Below are 10690 nucleotides of genomic sequence, written 5' to 3'. Positions count from 1 at the left end.
AAATGACTGTCAGTCATTTTGGTGTAAACCTTCCAATAATGGCACCCGGGTGCGGGCCGGACCCCCCGCACCCCCCTTGTGATGCCACTGATTGCATCCCGCTCCTTTGCTGACCGGGGGCTTTTCCGAATACTTAAGTACCACGGGGCCTCTCGTCCAATCAGCTGCAGCCGGGGCATTCCCCACCCACAGCTGTACATATACAACGGGACGGGATGCTTGCGCTGACATCATTAACCTTATATGGCCATATTAGGTCAATGATGTAATTACATCCCGCCCCTTTGCTTCCGTACATCTGCAGACAGGGAATTCCCCGGTCCTGGGAATTCCAGCTCATTGGCCAGCAGTGGAGGGAACTTCCTTTTGGTATCCGGGGGGACACGGGACCTTCTTCTGCAATGGTCCATGTGACTGGGGGGTGTGGCCATTGCCTAAATATTCTCTGCTCATAGTGTCCATCTCTCCCGTCTTAAAGAAACATTCATTTCAAAACAAATAATGTAAAAACTGAAATTCAAGTTGATTTGACGTGCAGAACCCTATACAGCAACACATGGGCAACACATGGGGCCAATCAGGTGTCTGGGCAGTGGCGTCACAAGGGGGGTGCGGCCAGGGCAGCCATCAGAAATTTTGGGGCCCCTTACACGGCTTTAGGCCGGGCCCTACCCCCACCCGCCGCTGGACGCAGGTCTTAGTGACGCGCTGGACGCAGGTCCTAGTGACGCGCTGGACGCAGGTCCTAGTGACGCGCTGGACGCAGGTCCTAGTGACGCGCTGGACGCAGGTCCTAGTGACGCGCTGGACGCAGGTCCTAGTGACGCGCTGGACGCAGGTCCTAGTGACGCGCTGGACGCAGGTCCTAGTGACGCGCTGGACGCAGGTCCTAGTGACGCGCTGGACGCAGGTCTTAGTGACGCGCTGGACGCAGGTCCTAGTGACGCGCTGGACGCAGGACCCACCTGAGAGTGAGCCCACCATAGATGCTGCATAGCCCATCTGTGGCTGTCTATGGTGGGTTCTGAAGGGGTCTCAGGTGGGCTGGTCAGGGCTGCATCCCTCCCTCCTTTCCTTCCTTCCTTCCTTCCTAGCTCCTCTTACCTGCACACATGTCCTCATCTGCTGTGCTCGGTCATGGACCGAACGCCCGACAGTATCTTGAGAGAGGAGGGGACCCGGCGGCATACCTTACCCCGCTGGGTGGCTGTCTCCTCCTCTCTGCCGGCGTCCATCATCCAAGATGGCCGCTGGCAGGTATCAGAATACTGCTGCGCGTGCGCGATGACGTCATCGCGCACACGCGTGGTGAAGTCTCGGCAGGGTGACATTCGGACACCGCTCCGGGTGTCACCCAGCCTCGGGACGCCCCTGTGTCTGGGGTGCACATGTGCTAGCAGGAAAATAAACTAGAAAGCTGATGTCATCAGTCTGCTGCTGCTCCATCACTGTCCAGTCACAGGCTGGAGGGGTCAGAGAGCCTTACTGCTGTATGGAGAAGTCAAGTCACTAGGCTGGCTGTGGCTTGCAGCAGAGCTGTGTAAATCTAAGGATTGGATGGACATCAATACAAATCCTATGGCTGGTAGAGAGCTCCCAGATGTATTATATTTATTATCAATTATTAGATGCTTGCCTTCCTGAAAACCTCACAGCCCCCTGCCTCAGTACTTCTCTCAACAACCCTCAGCCCTGAAGGCAGTGGGCCGGCTCTCTAGTTGGAGTTATGTGAATATCAAATGGCCTTGGTGGGTTAATGTCAGTCTGAAGTGGGCAGATGGCATTGGCATGCAGACTGATCCAGGCCATGCCCACGTGTGATGCTGAGCCTCCATGATTGAAAGAGCTGAAACCCAGTGAAAGAAAGGGGCGGGGCCAGGGACAGTCAGGCTGGGGAGGAAAGTGGTGGATGATGTTGGATGTCCTCCAGCCAGGAAATGAGGTGGGCTCTATCTGACTTGCTGCTGCTTCTAACGCACATGGTGAGAAGCTTGCAGTGTGCAGGGATATCAGAGGGTGACTACATGTTCTCTGTTACAATAAATGGTATAGTGTTGTCACCTCCATGCCCCCAGCCAATGGCCAATGAAGGGGCAGCTCGGCGCCCTCATTAATGCGCACCCCCTGGCAGCTCAGCGCCCTCATTAATGCGCACCCCCTGGCAGCTCGGCGCCCTCATTAATGCGCACCCCCTGGCAGCTCAGCACCCTCATTAATGCGCACCCCCTGGCAGCTCAGCACCCTCATTAATGCGCACCCCCTGGCAGCTCCTGTACATGCGGCAGACTCATCACTTGTGGTCCCCAATTATTTTATTTTTACAACAATGCCGAACTTTCTGAAATGTTTAATTGAGTTCAGTGGCCAACCAACCGAAAGCTGCCGGGTCCCAGATTAATAGCTGCTTATACCATGCTGCCACCTGCTGGTCAATGAGTGTAATTACACATTCAGCTTGAGAAAGCTTTGACAGGTTCATGCAGAGCCGGGGCCATACGTAGGGATGAGACTTGCGTCCAGGTCAGTTGTGGGATCGAGGCAATTCCCGGCCCCTCCGTGATTCTCTGACCTTCTGAACTAATGCCCCTGTTTGCTTCCCCGAATTCCCAGCTGCTGTAATGTGTGCACAGCGCCGGAGATCCTCTGTGAAGTCATTCAGTAGGGATGCTACGTTTTCCAGGACGAGTACGAGTACCGATACCTTTCCCTCAAGTACTCGCCGATACCAATTACCGATACCTTCTTTTTTCCTAAAACAATACAGACTAATGATTTTAGGACAGTGGTGGATCGCCAGGGCCCGGTCCCAGCAAACGCTGCACCCCCTGTAGTGTTACCACAGGCACAACACATTATATAGCTATGCAGAATGGCAACTGGCTATAGAGGACTACAAATCCCAGCAATGCATTATACAGCAATGCAGAATACCATCAGCCATAGAGGACTACAAATCCCCACAACACATTATATAGCTATGCAGAATGGCACCGGCTATAGAGAACTACAAATCCCAGCAATGCATTATACAGCAATGCAGAATAATTATGATTGGTGAATCCTTATCATTGACTATTTTTTTTTTTTTGCACTGATACAGGTCCCCCATGGCAGTGCTCAGCTCCACGTGCCTTTTTTTTTAACAATAGCAAGCCAATTAGCCTGAACAAAACCCCAAAACTTCAGATTTTCTACCCATAGACTTCCAACCGAACCTGAGCTCCTCCAAACCCAAAAGTGACATGGAGGCACCCGCCAAATCAGCTGCGGGATGGGGCATTTCCCACTCAGTAACTGTAACTATCCAACCTTGACATGAGCCCCTTTGAACCCAGAAGGAAGCTTTTTTTTCTGTTGCCTCCCATTCAGCTGTGGCCAGGGAATTCCTCCGGAATGCTTGGGCTGACATCATTGACCTTATATGGCCACATTAGGTTAGTGTCATTGACCAAATATGGACATGTGACCATATAAGATCAATGACCTCACAGCATCCCATCACTTTGCTTATGTGCCGCTGTTGGCAGGGAATTCCCTGACCGTTGCTGATTGGGCAGCAACAGAAGGAGCTTCCTTCCGGGTTCGGAGGAGCTCTGTTTCAGATCGGGTAGCTTTTGAAGTTTGGAGAGCTACTCATATTTAGGGGAGGAGCCGAAATTCTGAAGGTAAAACGAAAGTATCCATTTGAGCAACCAGGTAAAGCGGTATATACGTAGGGTTGTCACCCGTCCCGGATTCACCTGGACAGTCCGGGTTTTGAGTCCTGTTTGTGCTGTGTCCGGGTTTCAGCTGGCATAAGACCTGGAAACAGCACACACAGGACTCAAAACCCGGACTGTCCAGGTGAATCCGGGACGGGTGGCAACCCTTTATACAGTATACGTCCATAGGCACATACAATAAACAAAAATGGCGGCACTGCTATTCAATCACAATATCGTATTCAATCGTCACAAAGAAAGTCCTAATACACAGTAATAGTATACAGTATATCTGCCTCTATAGAAATGTCCTCACAAGCAATATACGGCTTTAAATGTCCATCAAAAGTCCACACATATGATGACAATAAAAAGATCTTCTGCACTTCCACCCACAATTGAGAAATCAGCTCCATCGTTGAGGGGTGACCTCTGGAGGACCATGAGCTCACCTTGGATGGTTGGATACAAAAAGCTCTTTCTGATAGGTTAAAGCTTTGAGGTCCCTACACCTGGTGAGCAGCCATGTGGAAGTAGATGGTGGAGGTTCATATTTCCCGGTAGAGCTGATTTTGGTCATAGTGGATGGAGGTGGATCCCGCAGAAGGATCTTTGTGGTGTGCAGATCATTCATCTACATTCCTGATGACTGGAGGCTCAGCAAAGCTCTTCCAGAAATGAGAATAGTGCAGCCAAGCTCATACCTTATACCAAGGAGAAGTCCTTCAATCTGCTACCATGGGAGGTGGTGAAGCCTGGGGCCTCCTCCAGGTGGACAGTCAGTGAGGGAAGTTGGACGTTTGTCGGGTTTTCGGAGTAATTAGTTCCGTTGTAGACATCCAGTGATCAGTGAGAGCAACTTGGAGGGAAAATTCCAGAGCAAATGAAAGAATTCCTGATGGGGAGCTGCAGGCCGAGGTTGTTTAGATCCACCCAGATGTTGTCATGGATATCTAGGATCAGGAGCCAGACATCTGGTTTCCACGTGAGGCCTCCAGGAATGAGTGTTAACTCTCCAGCAGCAACACAACTTCGGGGAAGATAGATAGACAGACGTGGTGAGGGGCTCTGCGGTTCTCACATACACATGGTGAGGGGCTCTTCAGTTCTCACATATACATGGCGAAGGGCTCCTTGGTTCTCACACACACCCTGAGGGGCCAGTGGCGTCAATTGGGGGGAACGGCCCGCACCCGGGTGACACCAAAATGACTGGCCAAGCGCCCGACAGTTGCAGGAGAGAGGAGGGAACCCGGTAGCATACCTAATCCCGCCAGGGGAACGTCCCCTCCTCTCCCTGCCAGCGTCCATCACCAAGATGGCTGCTGGCAGGTATCAACAGGTGCTGGCAGGTATCATGTGCATGACGCCATCGTGAATGTGTGTGATGATGTCACGTGCATGCGTGATGACATCACGGCGGGGTGTCACTCGGTACCCACTCCGGGTGACACCCGACCTTGGGACGCCCCTTTGAGGGGCTCATTAGTTCTCACACACACATGGTGAGGGGCTCCGCGATTCTTAAATACACATGGTGAAGGTCACCTCAGTTCTCAGATGCACATGGTGGGGGGCTCCTTGGTTCTCACATACACATGGTGGGGGACTCCTCGGTTCTCACATACACATGGGGGGGGGCTCCTTGGTTTTATCCCATACACATGGAGGGGGGCTCCTTGGTTTTATCCCATACACATGGAGGGGGGCTCCTTGGTTTTATCCCATACACATGGAGGGGGGCTCCTTGGTTTTATCCCATACACATGGAGGGGGGCTCCTTGGTTTTATCCCATACACATGGAGGGGGGCTCCTTGGTTTTATCCCATACACATGGAGGGGGGCTCCTTGGTTTTATCCCATACACATGGAGGGGGGCTCCTTGGTTTTATCCCATACACATGGAGGGGGGCTCCTTGGTTTTATCCCATACACATGGAGGGGGGCTCCTTGGTTTTATCCCATACACATGGAGGGGGGCTCCTTGGTTTTATCCCATACACATGGAGGGGGGCTCCTTGGTTTTATCCCATACACATGGAGGGGGGCTCCTTGGTTTTATCCCATACACATGGAGGGGGGCTCCTTGGTTTTATCCCATACACATGGAGGGGGGCTCCTTGGTTTTATCCCATACACATGGAGGGGGGCTCCTTGGTTTTATCCCATACACATGGAGGGGGGCTCCTTGGTTTTATCCCATACACATGGAGGGGGGCTCCTTGGTTTTATCCCATACACATGGAGGGGGGCTCCTTGGTTTTATCCCATACACATGGAGGGGGGCTCCTTGGTTTTATCCCATACACATGGAGGGGGGCTCCTTGGTTTTATCCCATACACATGGAGGGGGGCTCCTTGGTTTTATCCCATACACATGGAGGGGGGCTCCTTGGTTTTATCCCATACACATGGAGGGGGGCTCCTTGGTTTTATCCCATACACATGGAGGGGGGCTCCTTGGTTTTATCCCATACACATGGAGGGGGGCTCCTTGGTTTTATCCCATACACATGGAGGGGGGCTCCTTGGTTTTATCCCATACACATGGAGGGGGGCTCCTTGGTTTTATCCCATACACATGGAGGGGGGCTCCTTGGTTTTATCCCATACACATGGAGGGGGGCTCCTTGGTTTTATCCCATACACATGGAGGGGGGCTCCTTGGTTTTATCCCATACACATGGAGGGGGGCTCCTTGGTTTTATCCCATACACATGGAGGGGGGCTCCTTGGTTTTATCCCATACACATGGAGGGGGGCTCCTTGGTTTTATCCCATACACATGGAGGGGGGCTCCTTGGTTTTATCCCATACACATGGAGGGGGGCTCCTTGGTTTTATCCCATACACATGGAGGGGGGCTCCTTGGTTTTATCCCATACACATGGAGGGGGGCTCCTTGGTTTTATCCCATACACATGGAGGGGGGCTCCTTGGTTTTATCCCATACACATGGAGGGGGGCTCCTTGGTTTTATCCCATACACATGGAGGGGGGCTCCTTGGTTTTATCCCATACACATGGAGGGGGGCTCCTTGGTTTTATCCCATACACATGGAGGGGGGCTCCTTGGTTTTATCCCATACACATGGAGGGGGGCTCCTTGGTTTTATCCCATACACATGGAGGGGGGCTCCTTGGTTTTATCCCATACACATGGAGGGGGGCTCCTTGGTTTTATCCCATACACATGGAGGGGGGCTCCTTGGTTTTATCCCATACACATGGAGGGGGGCTCCTTGGTTTTATCCCATACACATGGAGGGGGGCTCCTTGGTTTTATCCCATACACATGGAGGGGGGCTCCTTGGTTTTATCCCATACACATGGAGGGGGGCTCCTTGGTTTTATCCCATACACATGGAGGGGGGCTCCTTGGTTTTATCCCATACACATGGAGGGGGGCTCCTTGGTTTTATCCCATACACATGGAGGGGGGCTCCTTGGTTTTATCCCATACACATGGAGGGGGGCTCCTTGGTTTTATCCCATACACATGGAGGGGGGCTCCTTGGTTTTATCCCATACACATGGAGGGGGGCTCCTTGGTTTTATCCCATACACATGGAGGGGGGCTCCTTGGTTTTATCCCATACACATGGAGGGGGGCTCCTTGGTTTTATCCCATACACATGGAGGGGGGCTCCTTGGTTTTATCCCATACACATGGAGGGGGGCTCCTTGGTTTTATCCCATACACATGGAGGGGGGCTCCTTGGTTTTATCCCATACACATGGAGGGGGGCTCCTTGGTTTTATCCCATACACATGGAGGGGGGCTCCTTGGTTTTATCCCATACACATGGAGGGGGGCTCCTTGGTTTTATCCCATACACATGGAGGGGGGCTCCTTGGTTTTATCCCATACACATGGAGGGGGGCTCCTTGGTTTTATCACATACACATGGCGGGGAGCTCCTCGGTTCTCACATACACATGGTGGGGGGCTCCTTGGTTTTATCACAGACATACACACGGTGGGGGGCTCCAGGGTTTATTGCCGATATGGAGATTGCAAACTTTTTGTTTTAATGAGACCTGTTCTGGGTCCTGGAGCCCCAAGGCTGTGTAGAGTTTTGGATTGGAAGAAGCCTCCATTCCTAGGTCCACCTCATGCATGGTAGCCAGACCTCATTATTGGTCTCATTGGTGGTGCGCAGGCCTTTATATATGTGAGCAGACTGATACTCAGGGCTCTCTATTCTCTCTTTCTCTCTCTGTGCTGCGGGGTGAAGAGGCTGAGTGCTGACAGAATATTAAAAAGGTACTGCGTAAGTGCTGCGTGTTGGTTTTGAAGAACCCATTAAGGGGGCACACTGTTGAGCTTGAATTTTGGTCCTGCTGACTCAGCTGAAATTCAAGCTGTGTGTGGCCCTGCCGGCACAACCCAAGTCAACAAAAGTTGATTCTAAGATCGGCTTTTGTCGAAGGAGCCGGGTGGAAAATTGTTGGCCCAACAGTGACTGGTGCAAATCATCTCCAGTCACTGTTTGGGTATTCTGATAGCTGCAGACTCCGCCTGTCTTTACCACAAGCACTGGGTAGGTGGGTCACCATTTGGGGTGACCCACCTACTTCTCAGACCTTTGCTGATGAGGGTAAGGACATAATCCTTAATTAGCTGAATATACTGCCCAGCATGATGGAGGATCTCTAATGCTAATCTCCATATTCTGATTCCAGTTGTTGTAATAGTCTATCGTCCCTTCTATAGACCTCTATTCCTGGCCTATGTGTAGCAGATACAATCACTGCAGACAATCTTCATCAGACAGCTGAGCTCACATAATACATTGCATCCATGAATATCTTTATTGCATGCAGAAGGCGGGTCAGGCAAACAACGTGATGCATTAGCTATTCGCATTTGTATGGTCAAAAGGAATATTCCTCTCCTCACCTCAGCATATCTTGCAGGAAGGATAGCAGAACTCATAATGAGGAAGGAGGAACTTGCATAACACAAAAGGGAGGCTACAGAGAAACATGAGTGTAATAAAAACAAGGACCACAAGGTGGCAGCATAAGGCAGAGCAATATACTGGTATCTGCCCCCTTCTTTGGTGTATGCCTGAGAACTTCACCAGCCGCGGATCCATGAATCCGCGCTCCTCCATCAGCCCTGCTAAACTCAGACCGATTGATGCGACCGCTTTTGGATGACAGAGCCTAGAGCGGGACACATGACCATACGCATCTCCCCTCCCAGCTCTTGGCAACCTGGGAAACCCTGGCCCATCTTTTGGCAACCCAGTGAGCTGGTATTTTTAAGCTGATTCATATTTTATAACTGCGCAATTATTGTTGGTGTTGAAGCAAAATGATGTCATGGGTGGTTGTAGATCCGGAATCCCACCTTCTCTAAGGGCCATGTCACACTATAGCAATCCCGGCCCAAGTGGCACCTTGTTCAAACAGCAGCAAGAATACTCACCTGGGTCCTCATTGGCTGAATCGGCGAGATGTAGCCGTATCACCAGGGCCAGATTTTCCCACAAGGCCAACCCGAGGCCCAGCCTTGGGGCAGCAGGGAATAGAGGGGCAGCAGGGGTGTGGAATTCTTATCTCCCAACGCCTGGCACATGCAGTTCCGGGTGCCGGGCAGGTAGTTGTTTTTTACCTTTGGGCAAGCAGGACTAAATGTACAACGGGGAAGCCACCGCTTGTTTTATAGAAGTGATCTTGGCAATCTCGCAGAGATCACTTTTATGCAGCCTGCATACAGGGGGGGGGCGCATTGAAGAGCTGGCTTTTCAGCCTTTCCGTGTTTTCTGGATCATAGTTGGGATCCTGGAGCCAGGAGATTTCTCAGAGCTCTGGGTCGGAGGAAATCTCCATTCCTGGGTCCATGGGTTAGTAGCGACCAGCACCTAATTGTGCACCTGTGTACAACCCTCATGAAGAGGGTGCCGGGATGTGTTCAGGGCCCCACCTGGGAGACAGGAGAACTCCACCCCGGAGTCAGAGTGGAGTCCGGTGCAGCAGGTAGCTGCAGGTTTGTGAAGCCTATTGTGCAGGTTAGCACGTTATTGAGGTTGTCTGGGGGAACCAGACAGTGGCCCTGAGGATTGAGGCCGGAGCAGCAGTGCTGCAAGAGAAAACTATTAAAAGACTGGGACACCGTGAGTGTGTGGGACAACTCGGTGATTGGTGAGCGAATATATATATTCTGCTGAAGACAAGCTATTTTATGTTGAGCTTCCTTGATTATCTGCTGTTGAAATACTAATAAAGACTTTTGGTTAATGGAAAAGCCTGTGCGTGTGCTCTGTGAGTTCCCCAACATCACAATATATATATAAGTGGTGGGTACATTGAAAGGTTTAGGCTATAACAGGGATAGGCAACCATGGCACTCCAGCTTTTGGACAGCAAGAAAGGAATATAACCCCCTATTGCAAACTGTGTCCCCATCAGGACAGGAAGTGATAGGAAAGATATTATATTTCATCAATTTTGGGATTAAAATAGAGAAGGGCTAAAAACTCTGTCAGGGTATTATTACCGGACGTGTCTTCCTTTCTCGGCAACAACTGTTCCTCTCATTTATTGTCTTGCTATTGTCACAGGCTGTCAGAGGGGACAGGGAGTTAATAGTTAACATTTCCAAAGACAACACTGATACAAATGTATCTATAAATTATTATATTACATGTATTCATTATTATGTCTTTATCTGTACTGATCTAGCCAACAACTAATAAAAACTTTTAAGTAAAGTTTGGCTGAATATTATTCCTAGCCACATGAACTTGTTCTTTAATTACGTAAAATTAAACAAAAAATAACTTTGACATCCTCATATATTTTATTTATAAATTTATATTAACTGTGCTCCAAAAAATTATGAATACTACTATTATTATTCAGGATTTATATAGCACCAAACGTTTGCGCAGCGCTTTACAGTATAAGGAAGACATTACAATCACAATACAATTCAAGACAGGATGGTAAGGAGGGCCCTGTCTTCCTTGTATTATTA

The sequence above is a fragment of the Nanorana parkeri genome, unplaced genomic scaffold, assembly GCF_000935625.1.
Source record: "Nanorana parkeri isolate BGI_ZX_2015 unplaced genomic scaffold, ASM93562v1 scaffold967, whole genome shotgun sequence".
Lineage (NCBI taxonomy): Eukaryota > Metazoa > Chordata > Amphibia > Anura > Dicroglossidae > Nanorana > Nanorana parkeri.
The sequence above is the reverse complement of the archived record's forward strand: the minus strand, read 5'-3'. Positions refer to the sequence as shown.